At 38.2% G+C, this 21476-nt stretch overlaps 1 long non-coding RNA gene and 1 other non-coding gene across 2 annotated transcripts in view; one reads left to right on the top strand and one right to left on the bottom strand.

Annotated features, from left to right (window-relative positions):
- Nucleotides 1–13896: 13896 nt before the first annotated feature.
- Nucleotides 13897–21476, bottom strand: part of LOC123613787 (uncharacterized) — a 60158-nt gene continuing 52578 nt past the window's right edge. Inside the window, exon 6 of the long non-coding RNA XR_012509775.1 lies at nucleotides 13897–18412. This is a non-coding gene — a long non-coding RNA (uncharacterized LOC123613787). The remainder of the gene's footprint in view (nucleotides 18413–21476) is intronic.
- On the top strand, nucleotides 18647–18720 carry TRNAA-CGC (transfer RNA alanine (anticodon CGC)). The gene has a single exon. It is a non-coding gene; the product is annotated as a tRNA-Ala (tRNA).

Below are 21476 nucleotides of genomic sequence, written 5' to 3'. Positions count from 1 at the left end.
TGGACAAAGTCGGCCTGGGGTGGGAAGGAGCAGCTAAACATGTCCCGAAGTGTTCCCTGAAAAACTCTGCTTACCAGCCTCTTTCCAGGAACTGCTCAATTTCGGCAGCAAATGCATTTAACTACTGTTTTTCCTTCCGTGTTGATTACCTTCCTGCCAGATTCTGGCTAATTTCTAACTGCTCACACTTGGGGAGCATTTCTGGTCCTGGCTGCTCCTTAACCACGTGCTTTTCAGCCACCTACAACATCCGAACTGATGGGATTGGGTTCTTTTGTTTTCGTTTCCCTGAACAAGCCTCCAAATTTCTGTAATTGTCAGTTTCTTCTTCTGTAACTGGGCTTTTCCCCTACCTCACTGGAATGTTGTAGGTTCAAATTAATATTAACCATGAAAGTGCCTTGCACCATAACTGATGGTAGGTATTCAACAAATGTCACACTCCCTGCTTCCCCCTGCTATCTATCATGTTTATCCCAGACTTTTTCTTTAAAAGATAAGAAGGTTTATAAGATGGTGCCCCCCCAAAACAGGACACCTTCTTCATTCAGCCATTTCAGCCTAGAGGAAGTCTTTAGCATCCACTAACGGATTCCCCATATCTGACTGAAATCAGTTTCGCGGCCAGAGCAAAGTTGTCTGCCGAGGGGACTATGAAGAGGATAGTGCATCTCTGGTAATACCCCCAACTACACTGCGTTGTCTGAAGCCATACTGACCTTACTTAAGGTGTTAGAGCAGGCAGATAGCTAGATATGAGCAGAGAAAGGGGGACACAGAGCAAAGGGCAGGAATTGGGCAGAAAGGAGGGGCACAGGCCAAATGCAGGAAAACATACATCATGTAAGCACCAGGGGGTCCCTGGGCAGAGAAAGAAAAGCAGGAATCTTTGGGCTGATGAGGGGCCACACCTTTTGGCCTGGAGACCAACAAAGAAAGGTCAGAAAAGGCAGGAATTTCCAGGGTCCGAATGTAACCTTTTGTTCATTATGCCCTCATTTCAATAAAATTAGCCTTGCAGATCAGAAGTACCCATCATGCACCGATGCCATGACACTTCCAATCCAGACTAAATAAGGACGAAAATCCCTCCTCCCTTTGGGAAGGTGGAGTTGGGATGATAATCAGGCTCTTCCCTCCCCAGTAAATATTCCGCCCATTCATTTTTACATCCTGTGTAATCAACTTGCCAAAGAAACTGTGGGCAGCCACTCACCTGAGCCTGCCCGCTCTCCCCTTGAGACTCAACTGTCTATTCTTTAATAAATCCTTACTTTACTTTTTTCAACCTCTAAGTCTTGTCCCTGAATTCTTTCTGGGACGGGACAAGAACCTGGAACACCGGTTGGATCCACCAGCAACAAAGGCACTTTTCTTTGCTCCTAACAAGTTGCTAGAAAAGTCTGATTTCTTTTTTTGCAGTGTAATTGTTGATGGGCATAGCTGACATTTTTTTCCTTCAGGACTTTTGTAGAAGTGTTGTAGGAGAAAGGTAGGTTTCTGATAACCTTCAGGCCATGCCACCGAACTAGGTAACAAATTAGAGAACTGAAATGTAAAAACTGATGGCTTCCTAAAACGGGTAACAAAAGGCCAAGAGCAAGAAGAATTAGTTACATCAATGACTGAATGAACTGATAAAGATGATTATAATTTTTATGACTTTCGTCTGAAATATTACTGGCTTTTTAGTCTTTATTTTCCAGATATGAGGAAACTTTTCCTCTTACGTAGTGACATACAGCAATCTGGTAAGTTACACTTTTGTAAGCAGAATTGAAGCATTTATCTTTGTTCTCCCTACCTGATCCCTCCAGAATTTGGAAAGTCATACTGAGTATTCTTATTTTTATGTCAATATAGCTATGTACATAAATTCATTAATAATCTGTTCTCCTTGTGAAAGGACACAATTGGAGATGTTCGTTATATTACCAAGGCTTCGCCTAGAATGTCATATTTGAGAATATGCATCAAATGAGATATGACCAGACAGCTTTAAGGAACTGACATTGACTTTATGGAGACACAAATTCTCTTAGAAAATCAGGTACCTTGCTTTACAGGTTCCCAGCAGCTTTAGGTGAGTAAGGAAGGTCACTTCCTGGCAGATGCAAGAACCTCAGGATATTTGGGGTTTGGAATCTCAAGAAGAGAGAAATTTATCCAAATCTATGGATACTACTACACACAGGTCTGATGGTGAATCCGTGGCCTGGCTTGCTGGCCTTGATAGGCTATTAAAAATTCAGTCTGGAGATTCCTTATGAGAAGTTCCAGCAGAGGGTTTAAAAGAGCCTATGTGGTCAATGGCTATTCTTCCTGGACTTACGTACATAATCTGGCAATATTAATGAAACTAAACTTACTTTGCAAACAAATTCGTTTTAATTTGGCTTTCTTTGGTAGAAATGAGGCTGATTTTAGAAGGGAAAAAAATTGTGTTTCAGTAGAAACTGTAACACACAGTTATGAATATGAGATTCAAAGTTCTGTTCATCAGCTTTGAGGTTTTGTTCTTTCATCTGAAAACTAGACTGAGTCCTGAATTCTTCTTGTTTCTTCAAACGAACATTAACAATTTTTCTCCCACTTTTCACTCAGAATCATTAAGAACTAAAGCTGCCCTTTCCCTGAAGCCCTACAAACTGAAGCTGAACAGCCTGATATAAACGCAAGGGAGCTCACCACAATAGCCCGTGCTTGACCCTCGCTGTGCCTGTCGCTGTGTAAACATTCAGAACATTACCTGAACACCTGATGACATCATGAGAGACATCTCAACCTACAAAAGACGCTTCAACCCTAAGTAACATGTAGAAATCTTCTCAACTGGCAACTCTCTGGACTCAGACACCGGGTTTGCAATGTGCTTCAACTATTAACCTTTGTTTTTCTTTTGTCTCTAGAAATGCATCTATTTCTTGATTGCTCTCTGGAAATAAAAATGCATCTGATTAAATACTTGATTGCTCCTCCTGAAATAAGTACGTGATCTGACCTATTGTCAGAACTAAGAAAGTGGCTTGAAGAGATAAAGCAATCTATCAACTCAACATGTGGACTGTGAAACTTCTCAAAAGATGTTTCAAAGGCAGGACTGTAGAAGAGTAAGATTTGCCACCCCAAACTGACTCTTTGGCTTGTGTACTATTTCTAGGTGAGAACAATTAACCTCAAAGACTCAGGAATAAACGGATCTTCCCTGTAACTGCCTAAAAGAACGTAGACAGAGGACCTGTTCCTGGATTGGAGCTGTCACTGTAGATAGTATAGTACGAACTAGGTGTGGTAGGAAGGGAGGGGGCTAACAAAGTCTTAAAATTCCTCTCTGTCCCATCGTCTCTGCACGGCCCAGCAAACATTTTTTCAATCAAACATTTACTTTCTATCTCAGTGTGAATTGCCTTTCTTCCCTTTGAAGTCCCAAACCACCAGTCCCAACATTCTGTTTTGTCTTTAGCTAAAGATGGTATTTACAGAAAGGGTTTTGGCCATTTTGGGTGGTTATTCAGTTCTTTTGGGTCTCTCTCACGTATACGTGTGATTAAATTTTGCTTGATTTTCTCATGTTTAAAAAAAAGAAGCCTAAATTATTTGTGAAATTTGTTTTTTACTACTGTCCCAATTTTTATAGCTAATTAAATGTTGACTAATAGAAGAAATCAGTGTATTAATTAGCACAGTTTCCCAATTTGATTTATCTTCCCGAATTAAAATTAGATTATTGATTTATTCAATATTTATTGAGAGGCTATAGAATTCCAGACATTGTGAAAAATTCTGAAGATATGGTTCTTGCCTTTAGGAAGCCTGTAGGCTTCCTAGTCCAAAGGGAAGTATAACACAATGTGTTGTGTGGCCTTCCTAATACAATGAGAAACACAATGAGAAGGCAAGTATTGAATTATTAAAATGTAATAAAAAATGTAAGAGTTAAATGTAAGAAGTCCTAAGAAGGAGCAGTATTACCTTAAATGTGAAGGTTGTCGCTGCCTTAACAGGTGGCATCTGCCATCTTTAGCTTGAAAATCCATTATAAAAAGTCCAGTTAGTTGGTTCAGCAAGTCTTTGGCCTTATTTAAAATATAGATACAGATGAATTATTCCATCTTCTTAGCTAAGCTTATAACAGAAGGCTGCTATCAGAGTTTCTAATTATTAGCACCTTAGAAGATATTTGCATCTTAGAAAGCACACTTTACAAAGCAACATTGTTGATTTATGCCAACCACTTTCAGTCTTCAAAGCTAAAAAATGCATAGGAAACTTTTAGTATTGGAAAATCAATCTTTCAGTGAAGCTGTTTAACACATTTGACTTGCTCATTATTCAGAGTGTGAACAAAAAATACTGTAAACCACATCGGCAAACAAAGAATGCTGAAGCCATCAAGTCATCAGCTGCAGCTGCCACCCCCCAGTGAAGACAAGCCTGCAGCCCAGCCTCTGCAGCCACTCACAATGGTGCACTCTGAGGGTACTCAGGATAAGAAAGGACAGGAGACTGGCCCTAGATAGCTGGGTGCTTGTCAAAGGAATGAAATTGATGAGCCCATATGTTTATTTCCTCCCATACATAGAAAAGCACTAAATTCTTTCACTTGAGATGCCTGGTTTTCTTTAGATAACAAGTAACCTTTTATTGTTCCAACTACCTGGTCTGTTGTAAAGCTCCTATATATCCTGGCTCCTCCCCTATCTCTTTGGAGCAGTCCCTCCAAGCGATCTGAGAGGCTGTCATCCCGGCTCGAGTCCTCCCACCAAATAAAACATAACTCTCAACTTTTAGGCTGTGCATTTATTTTAGTCAACAAGGGCAAGACAGAACTCACTGTCTTCTCCATTCATAAAGTTAAACTGTTCTTATATAATCTTCCCCCCACCACTTCTCACATCCTAGAAGAGGCATTCTTGTAACTTTTAAGTTCAAATCACCAACAAATGGGTCACAGCAACGTCTGAAAACGTATGTACTAATAAAGCAGGGTATGTCAATTTCTTAATAAACACGCCAATAATTAAGATTTAATGTAGAAGAAATAATGTCTAGTGTCAAATTTCATGTTTTATCTGAAGATGTTGCCTTATCTTTCACAAAAAAGGGATCATCTAGATGCTAACTGTACAGATATAGACATGATGCCATTACTGATATTGCAAGGTCATCCACACAGCGGTGTTCACCTTCCAAAAACGTGAAAGGTTGATGTCATGATGGCTGAGATTCATGACAACTGACACATTCCAGCTGAGTATTTCTAAAATCCTGGCACCAAAACCCGCCCAAATTAGCTTCAAACTTAAAATAAGACATTAGAAAAAAAGAAGAAAAAAAAAAAAAGATGTTAGAATGTTAGGATATTGTATGGTATACCATAACCTACCAAACAGGTGAGAAGTGAGACAGAAGTACAGGGGGGAAAAGTATAAAAAACTATTAAAAGTAAGTGAGAAGAAATTTTCAAAGAAAAGCAGAAAACCATGATTGGATGACTTCCTTCTGATGTCACAATTACTCTACTCAACAGCAAATGTAGAAATTAGAAAAGACCCACCAAGGTAAAGGGTAAAACAGAGAGGACCCCAACTCTTGTCCTCCTATCCATCCAGGTGTGTGTACCATGATGCTAACATTCCAGGTGGAACCTTGGCACTGGTAAGCTATACTATTTGGCTTTTAAACCAAGTTTTCCTTTTCAGTATTCCTCATCCCTTACCATTAACAGGTACCTTCAGCCTATTTTCCATGACAGCCTTTACCTAACAGTGCTAGGATCAGGGGACCCCTCGTGCTTTTTCTTCCAACACTCCCATTGCCTGTCCTCATTTACATCCTCAGTCCCTGTGTACCTTCAGTATCATTAGATTATGAGTCAATCTCTCTAGATTCTTGAGCTTTCTTCCTATAGCCCTTTCTCTATTCCATCTTACCTGCCTCCTATTTTTACATGAGGATACCTTTTTCCCTAAAACCAAAAAAATTCCCACCTCATGGGGAGGTAGAAATGAGTCTCATAAAGACCCATGGGGTCAGAGAGGAAGGATGGACCTTTGCTTTGCCATCATTATTCGCTGCGTGTTCCCTTTTGACATTGCTACCCTCTGATTGCATCATTTGCTTTCTATTCCCATCATTGTCCCCAGCTGAGCATATTCTCCCACCTTCTGCAGTGGTTTTAATGGCTGTCATGTAGATTTTTGGTGCACCTCTGGCCCTTCACTCTTCTTTTTCTTTCACACCTGGCATCCAATCCACCAAAAAGTTCTGTTGCTTCTGCAATCAAAATATATCATGAATCCAGCCGCTTCACCAGTCAGTATTCATGTAACCCTAACCACAGTCATCTCTCATCTAGACTTCTGCAACAGACCCCTAACTGGCCTCTTCCCCCAGTGTTGCTCCTGTAGTGACAATCTTTGACTCAGTGGAGCTTGCTTCCTAAAGTGGCAGTCAGATCACGCTATTATTAAAAATCCTTCAAAGCTTTCTCATTAAACTAAAAAATGAAATTCAGATTCCTTAGAGTGGCAACTAAACTTGCTTGATCTAGCCTTTGAACCTCACCTCCCTTCAAGGGAAGAGACTAAGGACACACATGCAAACCAAATGCACAGAGACCAGGAAACAACCTCATCAGCAGAGGCCACTAGCATCACAAAGAAGCAGACAACACCAGAGGGCGGCTGTGGTACCATGCTCTCCCAGTGCCAGTGCGGTACACCCGTATGCCTACAGATGGAGAAGGCATCGGTAAATGGCCAGTGGCCGAGAAAATTCCTGGCCTTCTCCCACAGTACTATCCATGGCTTGCTAACAAGACACAATGGCAAGAAAAGGGAATTCAACAATTTTATAATTGGACGCAGTTATTGGAAAAGCTGATATTATTTCATGTTTTTACTCCAGTGAGCTGAGACTCTTTTATTAACTGGTACCTCTCCTTGACCAGCTAGAGTGACCAAGGGCAGTATAATTTATAATAGAATTCTATATTAGAATTGTATAAAATATAATTCCTATTTTACAAAGGCAATATAATTCATAATGATAGAATTGTATATTAGAATTATATAAAATATAAGTCCCATTTTGCAAGCCCCACCCATAATAAGTTTCAACCCTATCATTCCCTAAACTGCACTGCCCGTATTTACGATGCGGTGCTTATTCTCTGCTCTCTGAATCTCAGACCCTAAGAAAGGATGCCAGACATTTGCCAGGCTTCTCACTGCGACCTGCTCTCACGCAGAATGCCTTTTTCTTTTTTCTTGGCTCCAATCAAGTAAGGCTATTCCTGAGTAAGTGAAAGAGGTTTTCAGATGACCGAGTGGTGAAGTTATTGCTGACTCTGATTCACACAGAGAAAGAGGGTGAGAAAGATCAAGGGAAGAAGAGACAAAGGGTAGGAGTCCCACGGTGCGGTCCAAGGGGGTGTGAGATAATGCTCCGTGGATGCTCTCTGGCTTTCACGGAGACCAAAATTTTAACAACCAATTTACCCCATTTCCGAAAACACAGGTCATTCTTCCAGAGCAAAAGGAAATCTCTAACAAACCGTTGGGCTGCACCTCACAGGTGCAAGAGGCCTGTACCGGCCCAGCTTCAGGACCAGAGAAAGAGCCCGGAGTAGTGACAGAGACATCGGTGGTTTAGGAGGTGGGGGAGCTTACAGGTCTGACACAAGGTCCTGGAGTGACTCCCCACTGTGTGTGGCCAGAAGGCATCAGGTTGGCTCATTAGTTACCAGGGAAACCAGCAGAAGGACACACCCCTCACTGCCCCTTTGATAAGGACAATCACCAGCTGGGGCCTGGGGCAGGAATGCAGGAAGGCAGTCCCATCAGTAGGGTGCAGGTGAAGCAGGCCCTGGTCGAACAGGGGATGCACAGAGAGCAAGAGGACGGCCATCTTGGGTGGGCTGGCCATACATCAACAGAGGCAGTTAATTCACTTCTCCTTAAATTCTTTTCTTCATAAATAAGAATGTTATTAGCATATTTTATAAAAATTCCTTTAAGCTGGAACAAAATATCTTAGTGTAGCTTGGATATTGAAAATACGATAAAAGACCTTGGAACTAAGTAAGTAAGTAAAGGTGGACTAACTGTCCAAAAAAATCAAAGGGTGATTGTAGCCAACTGTAGAAATTGTCACAAGTTTCTCCTCAAAAAGATTTAAAAAGCATCAGTTCCAATCAACATGGAAAGATAGATCCCAGGACCGTTATCCAGGTCATTCTCCTCGTCATCTTCGTGTGGTGAGCAGGTATCCTCTAAAGCCAGCATCTTACCATCAAAATGTTGCATTTTCTATATTACTTAGAGAAGAAAGAGTCTGTCCTTGCAATTTATTGGCTTGTAGGAAACCCCCCACCCCCTCCCCATCAAAATACAGCCAAAGAGAAAGACTCTACCCTCTTGGGCAATCAGCTTTCCTAAATTTTATATCTTTTCTTATTTGATAAGTTTTGGTGAAATCAAATTTAAAACTCATCTATAAATTCAGAATTTAGAGTGAGGTGATTACTATTCACCTTTGACTTTAAAAATTGCTTTGGATACTTGCTTTGCAGTCATTGGGAAAGGGTGTTCACCTGTAATGACAACTCTTCAAAAAATTAAAAATAGAATTACCATATGATCCAGCAATTCCACTTCTGTATCTAGCCAAAGAAACAAAAACATTAATTTGAAAAGACATCTGCACCCCCATGTCCACTGCAGCATTATTTTCAGTAGCCAAAATATGGAAGCAACTAAAATGTACATCGATGAATAAATGGATAAAGAAAACATATATATATATACACGCACATATATATATCTATACACACATATATATAATTAAGCCATAAAAAGAACGAAATCTTGTCATTTGTGACAACATAGATGGACCTTGAGGACATCATGCTAAGTGAAGTAAGTCAGTAAGTCACACAGGAAAAGTTAAATACCATATAATCTCACTTATGTGGAATCTAAAAAAACAAACGAACAAAAAACATATACACATATGTTCTTCAGCTTTGTCTGCTGAGAGGACCTGGCAGAACCATATTCCAGTAGCAGTGAACACATTAATCTTCTATATCTTGGCTTCTAAATATCATTTTCCACTCAATGGATCAAGGATCTTTGGAGAAATGGTTTATTCCAGAGCTGTGGCACAGGAAATGCAAGATAAGTCTGGAACATCGTGTTGTGCCATTAATTAAGGAAATGCTCAAGAAATGATGGAGACATGACAAAAGGACAGGGAGAGCATCCTGAAGGCACTGCCATTGATCAAATCTGGGATAATTTGACATCAAAATAAACAGTGCATGTAGCTAATTATAACTCACTGAATAAAACTGGAAATCATGAGTCCAAATGGTTATCAATGAATAAATTGAAATAATAATAAATAACTGAATAAATTTAATGAGAAATATGCTATTTCCATAGCTTCCAAATACCTAGCCACTTATATATTTAAATCAAAAGGGAAAAAGTAACTTTAAAGTGGGGAAACCTGGCAGACACCACCTTAAACAAGTGACCTAAATAAACATCACCAATAATGGGTCCATCAAAATCATGCACCATTAGACAGCACCACTTTTGTGACTTTCTGGCCAAAGATGCATAATCTATTTATAATTATGAGGAAACAGACAAAATCATTTTAAGAGATTCTACAAAATATCTGGCCCTTCATTTTCAAAATTATTAAGGGTGTGAAAGTTAAGATTTGAACTGTTCTGAAATAAATGAACTAAAGAGACATGACAAATAAATGGAACTCGAGCTTCTGAATTGAATGCTTTTGTTGTAAAGGACATTATTGGGATAACTGGCAACTACGGATTAGGGTCTAAGGATAAAGTGACAGGAAGGCATCAGTGTTAAATTTCTGACCTTGATGGTTGTATTGTGGTTATGTGGGAATAATCCCTTATTTGTAGGAAATACCTGCTACAGTATTCAGTGGTCATGGTTTTGGGGTCAACAACTTACTCTTCAATGGTTTTGGAAAAAGAAATAATCTTTGCACTAGATTGCAACTTTTTGCAAGTTTGTGAGCCTTTCAACATTCAATTAAATTGTTCTACGTGAATCTTCTATTACAATCACCTCTGCAATTAGTATATCAGCTCTGATACAGTTTTATCGCCAGCTTAGGGCATATCATATGGACACAGAAGGAGACCAGAGTACCAGGACAAACAGATCAAACAAAGGAAGAGGGCCTGAACCAGAAACCCAGCCGACAAGACAGTCCTCAGGACACCTGAACTGAGGGTTTTTCTACTAATACCCTAGTGGGTAGGGATTTATAGTTACTGGCATTTGTCCTATAAGAATACAGTCACGCAAACTGTGCAAAATTTAATTAAAAGTGAGGGTTTATTCTTCTCAACTTACTCATGTTGTTGACTTTTTGAAGTCCTGTATTTAGAAGACGTCAAATGACAGGGATTCAGTGGTTTCGGCTCTTCCGGGGAGCAGCAGGTAGCATGCCTTCACAGAATGATCTCTGGGTCGGGAAAGTCATTGTCAGGGGCTCAAGCCATTGAACTGGATGGAATCCCGGTCTGCCTCATTCACAAAGCCTGGGTGGCAGACTCTAGACAGGAATTTAACTGAAGTGCAACTCCATTCATTTTGAAGAGACAAAGCAATTCACTTCCCATTCAGTCTACTTTTAATTGGTGGAAAAAGCACGATACACACAATCATATATACACATTGTATACATTTAGAAGAAAATTAGAGAGACTCCTCACTAGAGGAGAAAATTAGAGTGAGTTACCCAAATCTGTCCAATTTAGATAAAAAATGTAAACCGACAATTTTGCAAACTTCTGTGTCCAATTTGCAAATATTTACAAACTTAGAGTAATAATAATTTCATACAATTTTATTTCCAGTGTGGAAAAGTTTGGATGTCTTAGAAGTTGATTATTCTCTATTCCATATTTCTAAACAGTTAAAAGTCCTTTAAAAGTTGATTTGGCTTTTTTTTTTTCATTTTCAAATTCCTTCTCTATCAAAGTAGGGTTCTTTTGGTGTTTCTTTTTAAAGGGATAAATATCAGTAAGAATTTTCAGAAATATGATAACTAAAAGTGTATGAAGGCACTGACATTCATATCCACAGTATAATTTAGTGTTTTTTATACCAAAAGAAAAAAAAATGAGGTACCATGTAATTTAATCTGCAATACAGAGTATAACAAAATACTGCTGTATTTAAAAAAAAAAACACTTCCATTGTGCACCGTATCACCTGTAACCTACATCATTATTGGCCCAGCTTTTGGTATCTGTTAGGTTCTATTCTGCAAGCAACATTCGCTGATTGACCCATTTATATACAGTTCTAGAAAATACAAACTAGTCTCTAGTGACAGAAAGCAGATCAGTGGCTGCCTGCAAAGAGCAACGTGGAGGGCCGGGGGAGCTTTTAGGTGATGGGTGTGTGCTATACTGATTGCGGTGATGTGTTTACCACGTATACACATGTCAAAGCTTACCGAATTGTGCAGTTTAAAAATGGGCAGTTGAGTGTATGTCAATCATGCTTCAACAATGCTGTTTAAAAAGAAGAAAAAGGAAAAAAGATAGTTGCTTTCCTTCCTACGTTTCAGGCACAGTCACTTGAGCCAGAAACCGTGGACTCAGCCAAGATCCACTGTCTTTCTCTATCGGGTTAGAAGTTATATCTCAATTAGCACACACGTATTTTTTAATGGAATGGATTTGAGGGTAAGTAACCTGAAAGGTTAATTGGAAGAGAGGCTTATACACATGAGCCTCTATTTCCCAAAACGTGTCATGTTAAAACAGTACTTTCTCCCTTTCATATTTGGCAATATTATTACTCAAATGTTAACATTTATTATAATAATTATAATAAGTAGTTATGTTATAATACATTTCAGGCTTGAGTTCACAGAATCCAAGTAGGAAAATTCAGAGGACATTTTTCTTCTTGGATGAACACTGACTTTTTTCTTGCTTCTTGCCCCAGAAATCTTAAACCCTACTCAGAACAAGCCATGCAGACAATTCTTGCCACACAGGAACTACTTCATCCACCACATGGTCCCTGAGCATGGTGTTCACAGGCCCCATCCAGACTGGCCAAGAAGCCTTTGCCTTGCTTTATCGAAAAGGTAGACTTTATTATTATTTTTTAATTAAAAAATTTTAATATAACTTAATCAGAAAATACATGTATATCATGTTTAAGAATTTGTTAGCACAAAGCCTTGAGTTTTTAAATGATTTCAAAATAGGTTTACATAACTTCCCATCCTTTGCTTCCCCACCCCAGTTTTATTGAAATATAATTGACATATATCACTGCATAAGTTCAAGGTGAAAAATCCATATTTGTAAGATGACTACTACAATAAGTTTAGTTAGCATCAATTATCTCATACAGATGCAATAAAAAAAAAAGCAAAAAAAAGAAAGAAAAGAAGGTGAAGTGTTTTTTTTTTAATGATAGAAAATACCAAGGGGATAAAGATAGTGTTGTATTTACTCTAAATTTGGGTAGATTGAAATAAGATATTCAAAGTATTCATAGAATCCAACAACACATAAAAAAGATTATACATCATGACCAAGTGGGGTTCATCCCAGGGACACAAGGCTGGTTCAACATACGCAAATCAATCAGTGTAATACATCACATCAACAAGAGAAAGGACAAAAACCACATGATCATCTCAATCGATGCAGAAAAAGCATTTGATAAAATTCAACACCAATTTATGATAAAAACTCTCGCCAAAGTGGGTATAGAGGGAACATATCTCAACATAATAAAAGCTATATATGACAAACCTACAGCCAGCATAGTACTCAACGGTGAAAAACTCAAAAGCTTCCCACTAAAATCTGGGACAAGACAAGGATGCCCACTATCACCACTCCTATTCAACATAGTCCTGGAAGTCCTAGCCACAGCAGTCAGGCAAGAGAAAGAAATAAAAGGGATCCAAATTTGAAAAGAAGAGGTAAAAGTGTCATTATATGCTGATGACATGTTACTATATATAGAAAACCCTAAAAAGGTCCACACAAAAGCTACTAGAGCTGATTGAAGAATTCAGCAAGGTAGCAGGTTACAAAATTAACGTTCAAAAATCAGTTGCATTTCTTTACACTAACGACAAATCAACAGAAGAAGAAAGTAAAGAAACAATCCCCTTTAAAATAGCAACCAAAGTAATAAAATATCTGGGAATAAATCTAACCAAGGAGGTGAAAGAATTATACACAGAAAACTATAAACCATTGATGAAGGAAATTAAAGAAGACTTTAAAAAATGGAAAGATATTCCATGCTCTTGGATTGGAAGAATCAATATTGTTAAAATGGTCACACTGCCCAAGGCAATCTACAGATTTAATGCAATCCCTATCCAATTACCCAGGACATATTTCACAGAACTAGAAAAAATCATAATAAAATTCATATGGAACCATCAAAGACCTAGAATTGCCAAAGCATTACTGAAGAGAAAGAAAGAGGCTGGAGGAATAACTCTCCCAGACTTCAGACAATACTATAGAGCTACAGTCATCAAGACAGCATGGTATTGGTACCAAAACAGACATATAGACCAATGGAACAGAATAGAGAGCCCAGGAATGAACCCACAAACTTTTGGTCAACTCATCTTTGACAAAGGAGTCAAGAATATACATTGGAATAAAGACAGTCTCTTCAGCAAATGGTGTTGGGAAAACTGGACAGCAGCATGTAAAACAATGAAGCTAGAACACTCCCTTACACCATATACAAAAATCAACTCAAAATGGATTAAAGACTTAAACATAAGACAAGATACAATAAACCTCCTAGAGGAAAACATAGGCAAAACATTATCTGACATACATCTCAAAAATTTTCTCCTAGAAGAAATAAAAGCAAGAATAAACAAATGGGACCTAATGAAACTTACAAGCTTCTGCACAGCAAAGGAAACCAGAAATAAAACAAGAAGAAAACCTACGGAATGGGAGAAAATTTTTGCAAGTGAAACCGACAAAGGCTTGATCTCCAGAATATATAAGCAGCTCATACGACTCAATAAGAAAAAAATAAACAACCCAATCCAAAAATGGGCAGAAGACCTAAACAAGCAATTCTCCAAGGAAGACATACAAATGATCAAAAAGCACATGAAAAAATGCTCAATATCACTAATTATCAGAGAAATGCAAATCAAAACTACAATGAGGTATCACCTCACACCAGTCAGAATGGCCGTCATTCAAAAATGACAAATGCTGGAGAGGCTGTGGAGAAAGGGGAACCCTCCTCCACTGCTGGTGGGAATGCAGTTTGGTGCAGCCACTATGGAAAACAGTGTGGAGATTCCTCAAAAGACTAGGAATAGACTTACCATATGACCCAGGAATCCCACTCCTGGGCTTGTATCCAGAAGGAAATCTACTTCAGGATGACACCTGCACCCCAATGTTCATAGCAGCACTATTTACCATAGCCAAAACATGGAAACAGCCTAAATGTCCATCAACAGGTGACTGGATAAAGAAGAGGTGGTATATTTATACAATGGAATACTACTCAGCCATAAAAACCGACAACATAATGCCATTTGCAGCAACATGGATGCTCCTGGAGAATGTCATTCTAAGTGAAGTAAGCCAGAAAGAGAAAGAAAAATACCATATGAGATCGCTCATATGTGGAATCTAAAAAACAAAAACAAAAACAAACAAACAAACAAAAAACAAAGCGTAAATAAAGGACAGAAATAGACTCACAGACAGAGAATACAGACTTGTGGTTACCAGGGGGGTGGAGGGTGGGAAGGGATAGACTGGGATTTCAAAATTGTAGAATAGACTACACCAAAAAAAAAAAAAAAAAAAGAAAGAAAGAAAAATGTTTTTCCGTGTGATGAGAACTCTTAGGATTTACTCCCTTAAATTTCCTGTATATCACACAGCCGTGTTAACTACATCGTATGGTTCATTACATCCCTAGTACTTCTTTATAATTGGAAGTTTGCAGCTTTTGGCCATCTTCTTCCAGTTCCCCCTGCTCCCCACCCGCCGCCTCTGGTAACTACAAATCTGATCTCTTTCTCTGTACTGTTTTCCACAGTAGCTGTACCCAGTTCACAATCCCACCAACAGGACACAAGGGTCCCCTTTTCTTCACATCCTGGCCAGGACTTGTTCTCTTATCTTTTGCTGATGGCCAGTCTAACAGGCATGAGGTGGTATCTCATTATGGCTTCTGATTTGCATTTTCCTAATGACTAGTGAAGTTAAGCTTCTTTTCATATTGTACCTGTTGGTCATTCATATATTTTATTTGGAAAAATGTCTATTCAAGTCTTTTGTCCATTTTTAATTTGATTATTGTTGTTATTATTTTTTGCTGTTAAGTTTATGATGTATTTTGGATGTTAACCCCCTTATTAGATACATGGTTGGCAAATATACTTTCCCATTCTGTAGTTGTCTTTTCACTTTGTTGATTGTTTCTTTTGCTGTGTAGAAGCTTTTTAGTTTGATGTAGTCCCACTTGTTTTCTATTTTGTTGCTTGTGTTTTAGGTGTCATAGCCAAAAAAAAAGAAAAAAAAAAAAATCACTGCCAAGACTCACGTCAAGGAACTTTTTATTAGTGTTTCTTTCTAGGAGTTTCAGGTCTTATATTTATGTCTTTAATCCATTCCTAGTTAGTTTTTATGAGTGGTGTGAGGCAAGGGTCCAGTTTCATTCTTTTACATGTGAGTGTCCAATTTCCCCAGCACCATTTAAAAGGATTTTTCTTGTATATATATGTGTGTGTGTGTGTGTGTGTGTGTGTGTATTTATTGAAGTATAGTCAGTTTACAATATTGTGCCAATTTCTGGTGTACAGCACAATGCTCAGTCATACATGAACATACATATATTTGTGTTCACATTCTCCTTCACCATAAGTTACAAGATATTGAACACGGTTCCCCAGCACCATTTATTTAAAGAAACGCTCTTTTCCATTGAGTATTCTTCAGTCCCTTGTCAAATATTACTTGATTGTGTATTCCTTCAAAATATGTTCTTCAAGATTAATTGGTATATTTTTTTAACACTTCTAATGTTTATATAACTTTTAGAATCAACTTTTATTTTCATAGGAAAAAATTCTGCTTGTAGTTTTAATTTTAATCAGAATGATTAATATCTGACACATTATTTAATAAATTAAACTATCTATTAAAATATATCACCACAAATAAAATTTCTTGAGGCAAACATCTACGACTATTTTTAAGAAAGGAAAAAAGATCTGAAGTTACAACAGATTTAAGAAACTGCGAAAGCAGAAAATGGCTCCTGCAAGGATTACACACCTTCAGTGTTTTTAATAATAGCCTGTAAAAGGAGGTTATTTCCACCAGGTGGCGGTAGTGCATCAATTTCAGCCGCTGAACTAAGACACTGTTTATTCAAGGATTACAATGGGCATTTTAAAACAAATTCTAATGTATAGAAAAAAGCAATATAACTCAATAGGTTTTTAGTACGTATAGTCTTGGCTGATCATTTTAGTGGCTTAAATTATTTTCCATTTTAATATTTTAAAGGAAGCAGCACTATGCATATTGGCCCATTAGACCTGGGAAAGTGTTTTATTCTATTTTCAGAAGTATGTTTTATTTAAAAATACTAAACTTCCATAATTGATAAATATTAAGTTTTAATTTTATTAAAAAAAAAAGGGTCCATACAAATACCCAACTGATTTCTTAAAAGGGTGCATAAACCAATCAAAGGGGGATGAATAGCCTTTTCAAAAAATGGTGCTGGAGCAACTGGGTTTTCATAGGCACAAAAATGAACCTTGACCTAAATTCACACCTTGTACAAAAAATAACTTAAATGGATCACAGTCTTAAATGCAAAATGTAAGACTATAAAACTTTTAAGAAAAAAAAAAAGAAAAACTATCCTGGGGAGCCAATGCTCAGCAAAATTTTAGGCTTGACAACAAAAATCACAATCCACAGAAAGGAAAAAAAAATTAAATTGGACTTCATCAAAATTAAAAACTCTGCCCTGGGAAAGACCCTGTAGATATTTTGAAAAGACAAATTACAGACTAGGATAAATCATTTTGCACACCACATATCTGACAAGGGACTTGAATTTAGAACACATGAAGAGTTCTAAAAACTCAACAGTAAGAAAACAAGCTATTCAATTAGAAACTAGGCGAAAGGCATGAATGGACATTTTACTGAAAATGATACAGATGCTTAAATAAGCACAGAAAAATATAGTAAAAATCATTAGCCATTACGGAAGTGCACGGTGAAACCACAGTGAGATGTCACAGCACATCTTTCAGAATGGCTAAAATAGTACCACCACCAAATGCTGGCAAGGATGTAAGGGAACCAGATCACTCACACGTTGTTGGTGGGAATGCAAAATGGTACAGTGTGTCTGGAAAAGAGGATGGCAGTTTCTGACAAAACTACAACCCATTTTTGGAACTCCTGGACATTTATTCTGGAGCTATGAAATAGGTTTATGTTTGCACAAACACAGACACACACACATATATGAATGTGTATAGTATATAGTTTATCTTCACAATAGCCGTAAACTGGAAGCAACTCAACTGTCCTTCAACGGGTGAGCGGTCAAACCAACCATGGTACCTCCATACCATGAAAGACTACTCAGCAATAAAAAGGAACAGAGTATAAATACATGCAAAACTCAGGTGGATCACAAGGGAATTATGCTGAGTTAAAAAGTCAGTCTCAAAATGTTTCATACTATATATTCCCATTTATCAAAACTTCTTGAAATGACAAATTTGTAGAGAGGGAGAGCAGATGAGTAGTGGCGAGGGGTTAGGCACAGGAAGGATGACGGCGTTGGCTGTGGCTCAAAAGTGTAGAACAAGGGATCCTTGAGACAGAAGGATCTGTAACTTGATTCCGTTGTACGACAATGAATCTCCACATGCAGTACTTTTGTGTGTCAGCTTCGCTGCTTACATCCCCTTCTTTCACACTCTTAACAGTGACCACTGGAGTTCTGTGTGTGTCACTATCATTTTACTATCTTTGTCTTTTATTGTCTAATATTTTAATACAATAAGTTTGCTCATTTTGCAGGTAAGTCTACCCAGGAAGTCAGATATTTTTTTTTTCTGTCAGGCATCTGTCTCCCAACAGTTCTGTGAACCCAAAGAAGGAGCCAAAGGACGAGACTCCAACAGCTACCAGCACCCCGACTATGCAGATAGACATTCGACAAATCTGACAAATCTCCCCGGAGGTGCTTACCCTGGGGCCTTCAAGAAGCCTTCATGGGGCAGTGCGGGTGGGGCAGGACTCCCTCGGGGGAACTTGTCCGATGAAGGTAATTCCCTGGAGGGAAGAGAGGGGTGCGGGTGAAGAAGAGGTTCTCAGGAGGCTATCTAGATGGGCTCTCAGCCTTCTATGGGTCAGGGATTCTAAAAAAATGTGTTCAGCTAATCATTATGGGAGAAGGTACATGAATGACCAGGAAATTTTTGAAAAGAAGTCATAAGGGGGAAGTTACTTTACCAGATTTTGAATGCATTAAAAATAAACACTATGGGGGAGGGTACAGCTCAGTGGGGGAGGGTACAGCTCAGTGGTAGAGTGCGTGCTCCGCATGCACAAGGTGCTGGGTTCAATCCCCAGCTCCTCCAGACAAACGAACAAACAAATCTAATTACCTTCCCCCATCAGCAAAAACAAGCAAACAAAAAACCCACATCAGTATAGGTGAGAAACAAAATGATGAAGAAGGTAGCACGAGTTGAGCATTGACTAATTTAATTATCTCAATCCATTGAAGAAAGAGGTCCTGTTATTATTACAAATAATAAGCTTTACCAAGGAGGAGAGAAGGTACAGAGAGGGTCAGCAACTTGTCCAAAGTCACACAGCTATTAAGTAATTGACCTGGGAGCCTACCAGGTCTGGACCCAGGTAGCTTGGGTCCAGAAGAGAACAGAAAAATCTGAAAATAGCAGGTAAATATGCTTTAGAATGCATTATGTCATAACAACTGCATTTCAGACTAGAGAGCATGGAAGAAGAGGGGAGAGGCAGTGGGTCTGGATATTTACAGTGGGAATTGGATAATTGAATTTGACCCACCTTTTGTTGGAAGATCAGGCCTCTACTAAAAGTGAAGCTTATGGAAGTGTTTGCCCTGACTTCAAATACTTTAAATTGTTATGTGCTTAAGTTAAAATGTGTGCTTTCGAGTCTGAAAGTTAAAGGAGGCCACTTATTGGTGGAGGGCCTCTAGAAAGTGTTTTAAAATTCACTGGCTCTATTTCCTTATTAGTAACAAGGGTACGTAACTCTGGCCCAGAGAGGGCTTGGGAGGCTCAAGACAATGTTTGTAAACAAAATCTTACCTGGAACATATTGAGTGTTCAGCCCAATCAAATCATCAAATTTGTGGAATTAAATTTAACAATATAGATACTTGGAGATTTTGGGTTCCATTGATGTTTAATTTTTTTAATTTAATTTTTTTAAATGGGGGGAGGTAATTAGGTTTATTGATTGATTTAATGGAGGTACTGGGATTTAAACGCACGACCTCATGCATGCTAGGCATGCAGTCTACCACTGAGCTATACCCTCCCCCTCCATGGATATTTTAAATTCATTGGTGTTTAATGCTTGGAGGGCAATCAGGAGAGCAATTCTCGGTGAGCATCTAGCCCGACCTGGAGAAAGGGCTTGTGCCTGCGTTCCCACAAAGGGAGGGTTTGCTGCAGCAAAGTTCTACTTCCCTCTCTGTTTACTCATGTCAGGGTTGCTTCGACCTTAGTATACTTGGTCAGTGGGGATCGCTTCCCCAAACCCTGTTGTCTATTTTTTTTCTTTCACTTCTTAAAAAGAACCTTAAAAAGAGACAAATAGATTACATTTTTATAAAAATAAGAAAACATGAATAAGAAAGAAGAAAAACAGAAAGAAGAAAATTAAAAAGCCAAATAAAAATAGTAAATAAAACAAAGCAATAATTTTGACACCCAGTGGCAACCAGGGTTTAACAATGTGGCATGTATCATTTTATGACTGTACTTTTCAGACGGGCTCACACCATTCACACTGCCCCGTACACGCTGAGTTACTGTACAATGTATCCGGGTCGCTGGTCAGGTCAGAAAGCTAAGCAGTACTCTACCACTGAGCTACACCCTCCCCTCTCCCAAACTTTTTAACGTTTGTTATATATTTCACATTTACATAATTATGAAACCTTCATAACACTGTTACGATTTTTGATTAAATAATCAGTTATTTTAAAAGGGTTTTACCACAAGAAAAAGTCATACTTACCCATGTAATTGTAACTTCTGGTGTTCCACATTTGTGTGTGTGTGTATGTTCATGTATTCATTATAACATGGGTATGTATCTATAAGACACAAATTCGTGCAGTTCTGCATCATTCAGGAGGGTGAACCCAGTCTCCGTTACTCCATCTTAAGAAGTAGAAGTCTTTTTTTCTCTATCTTTAACTAGTATTAAGTTTTTTTTAGTTAAAAGAAACTGGTTTTTTAATTAACTTTGTTATTTTTTCTATTGTTGCAGTATTTAAATATTAACTACTTGTTTCTGGAAGACTGGTGAGAATAAAAATAATTAGATTTCTCATTTGGGGCATACATTCTTAAGAAAATATTAAATTAAGATGCAACAATGGGAGACTGGAAAATATTGTAGATTAACAATGACTTCTATCTGGGTGATATTTTCCAAGCAAATATGTAGTTATGCATTTTTAAAAACATATGAAAAATAAGTTGATTTTGTTTTAACTGATCATATTCAATCTCATTGTCTCTTCAAGGAAATCATTATTTTGGATGTTTTATTGTAAATAGGCCAGAATTTTGAGGCCATTGACACACTTGATTTCTAAAGGCAACCTCTAAATTTTTTTAAAATAGATTTTAAAATTTTTTTAGAGCAGTTTTAAGTTCATAGCAAAATTGAGTGGAAATAAGGAGATTCCCATAACCTGCCTGCCCCCCCCCCCACATGCACAGCCTCCCCCACAAGCAACATTCTGCACTGAAGAGGTACATTTGTTACAGTCAATGAAACTACATTGACACATTATCACCAAATCCATGGTGTGCATTAGGGCTTACTTGTTGCTATGCATCCTATGAGTTTGAATAAATGTTTACTGACATGTATCCACCTTCATAGTATATACAGAGTGTTTTCACTGCCCTGAAAGTTGTCTGTGCTCCACCCTCCCTCCCCCAACCACTGGTAACCACTGATAGTTTTTACTGTCTCCATAGTTTTGCCATTTCCAGAATGTCATAAAGTGGGAATCATACAGCATGTAGCCGTTTCAGATTGGCTTTTTTCACTTAGTAGTATGCAGTAGGATTCCTCCGCATCTTTTTGTGGCTTGTTAGCA

The sequence above is a fragment of the Camelus bactrianus genome, chromosome 10, assembly GCF_048773025.1.
Source record: "Camelus bactrianus isolate YW-2024 breed Bactrian camel chromosome 10, ASM4877302v1, whole genome shotgun sequence".
NCBI lineage: Eukaryota > Metazoa > Chordata > Mammalia > Artiodactyla > Camelidae > Camelus > Camelus bactrianus.
The sequence above is the reverse complement of the archived record's forward strand: the minus strand, read 5'-3'. Positions and strand labels throughout refer to the sequence as shown.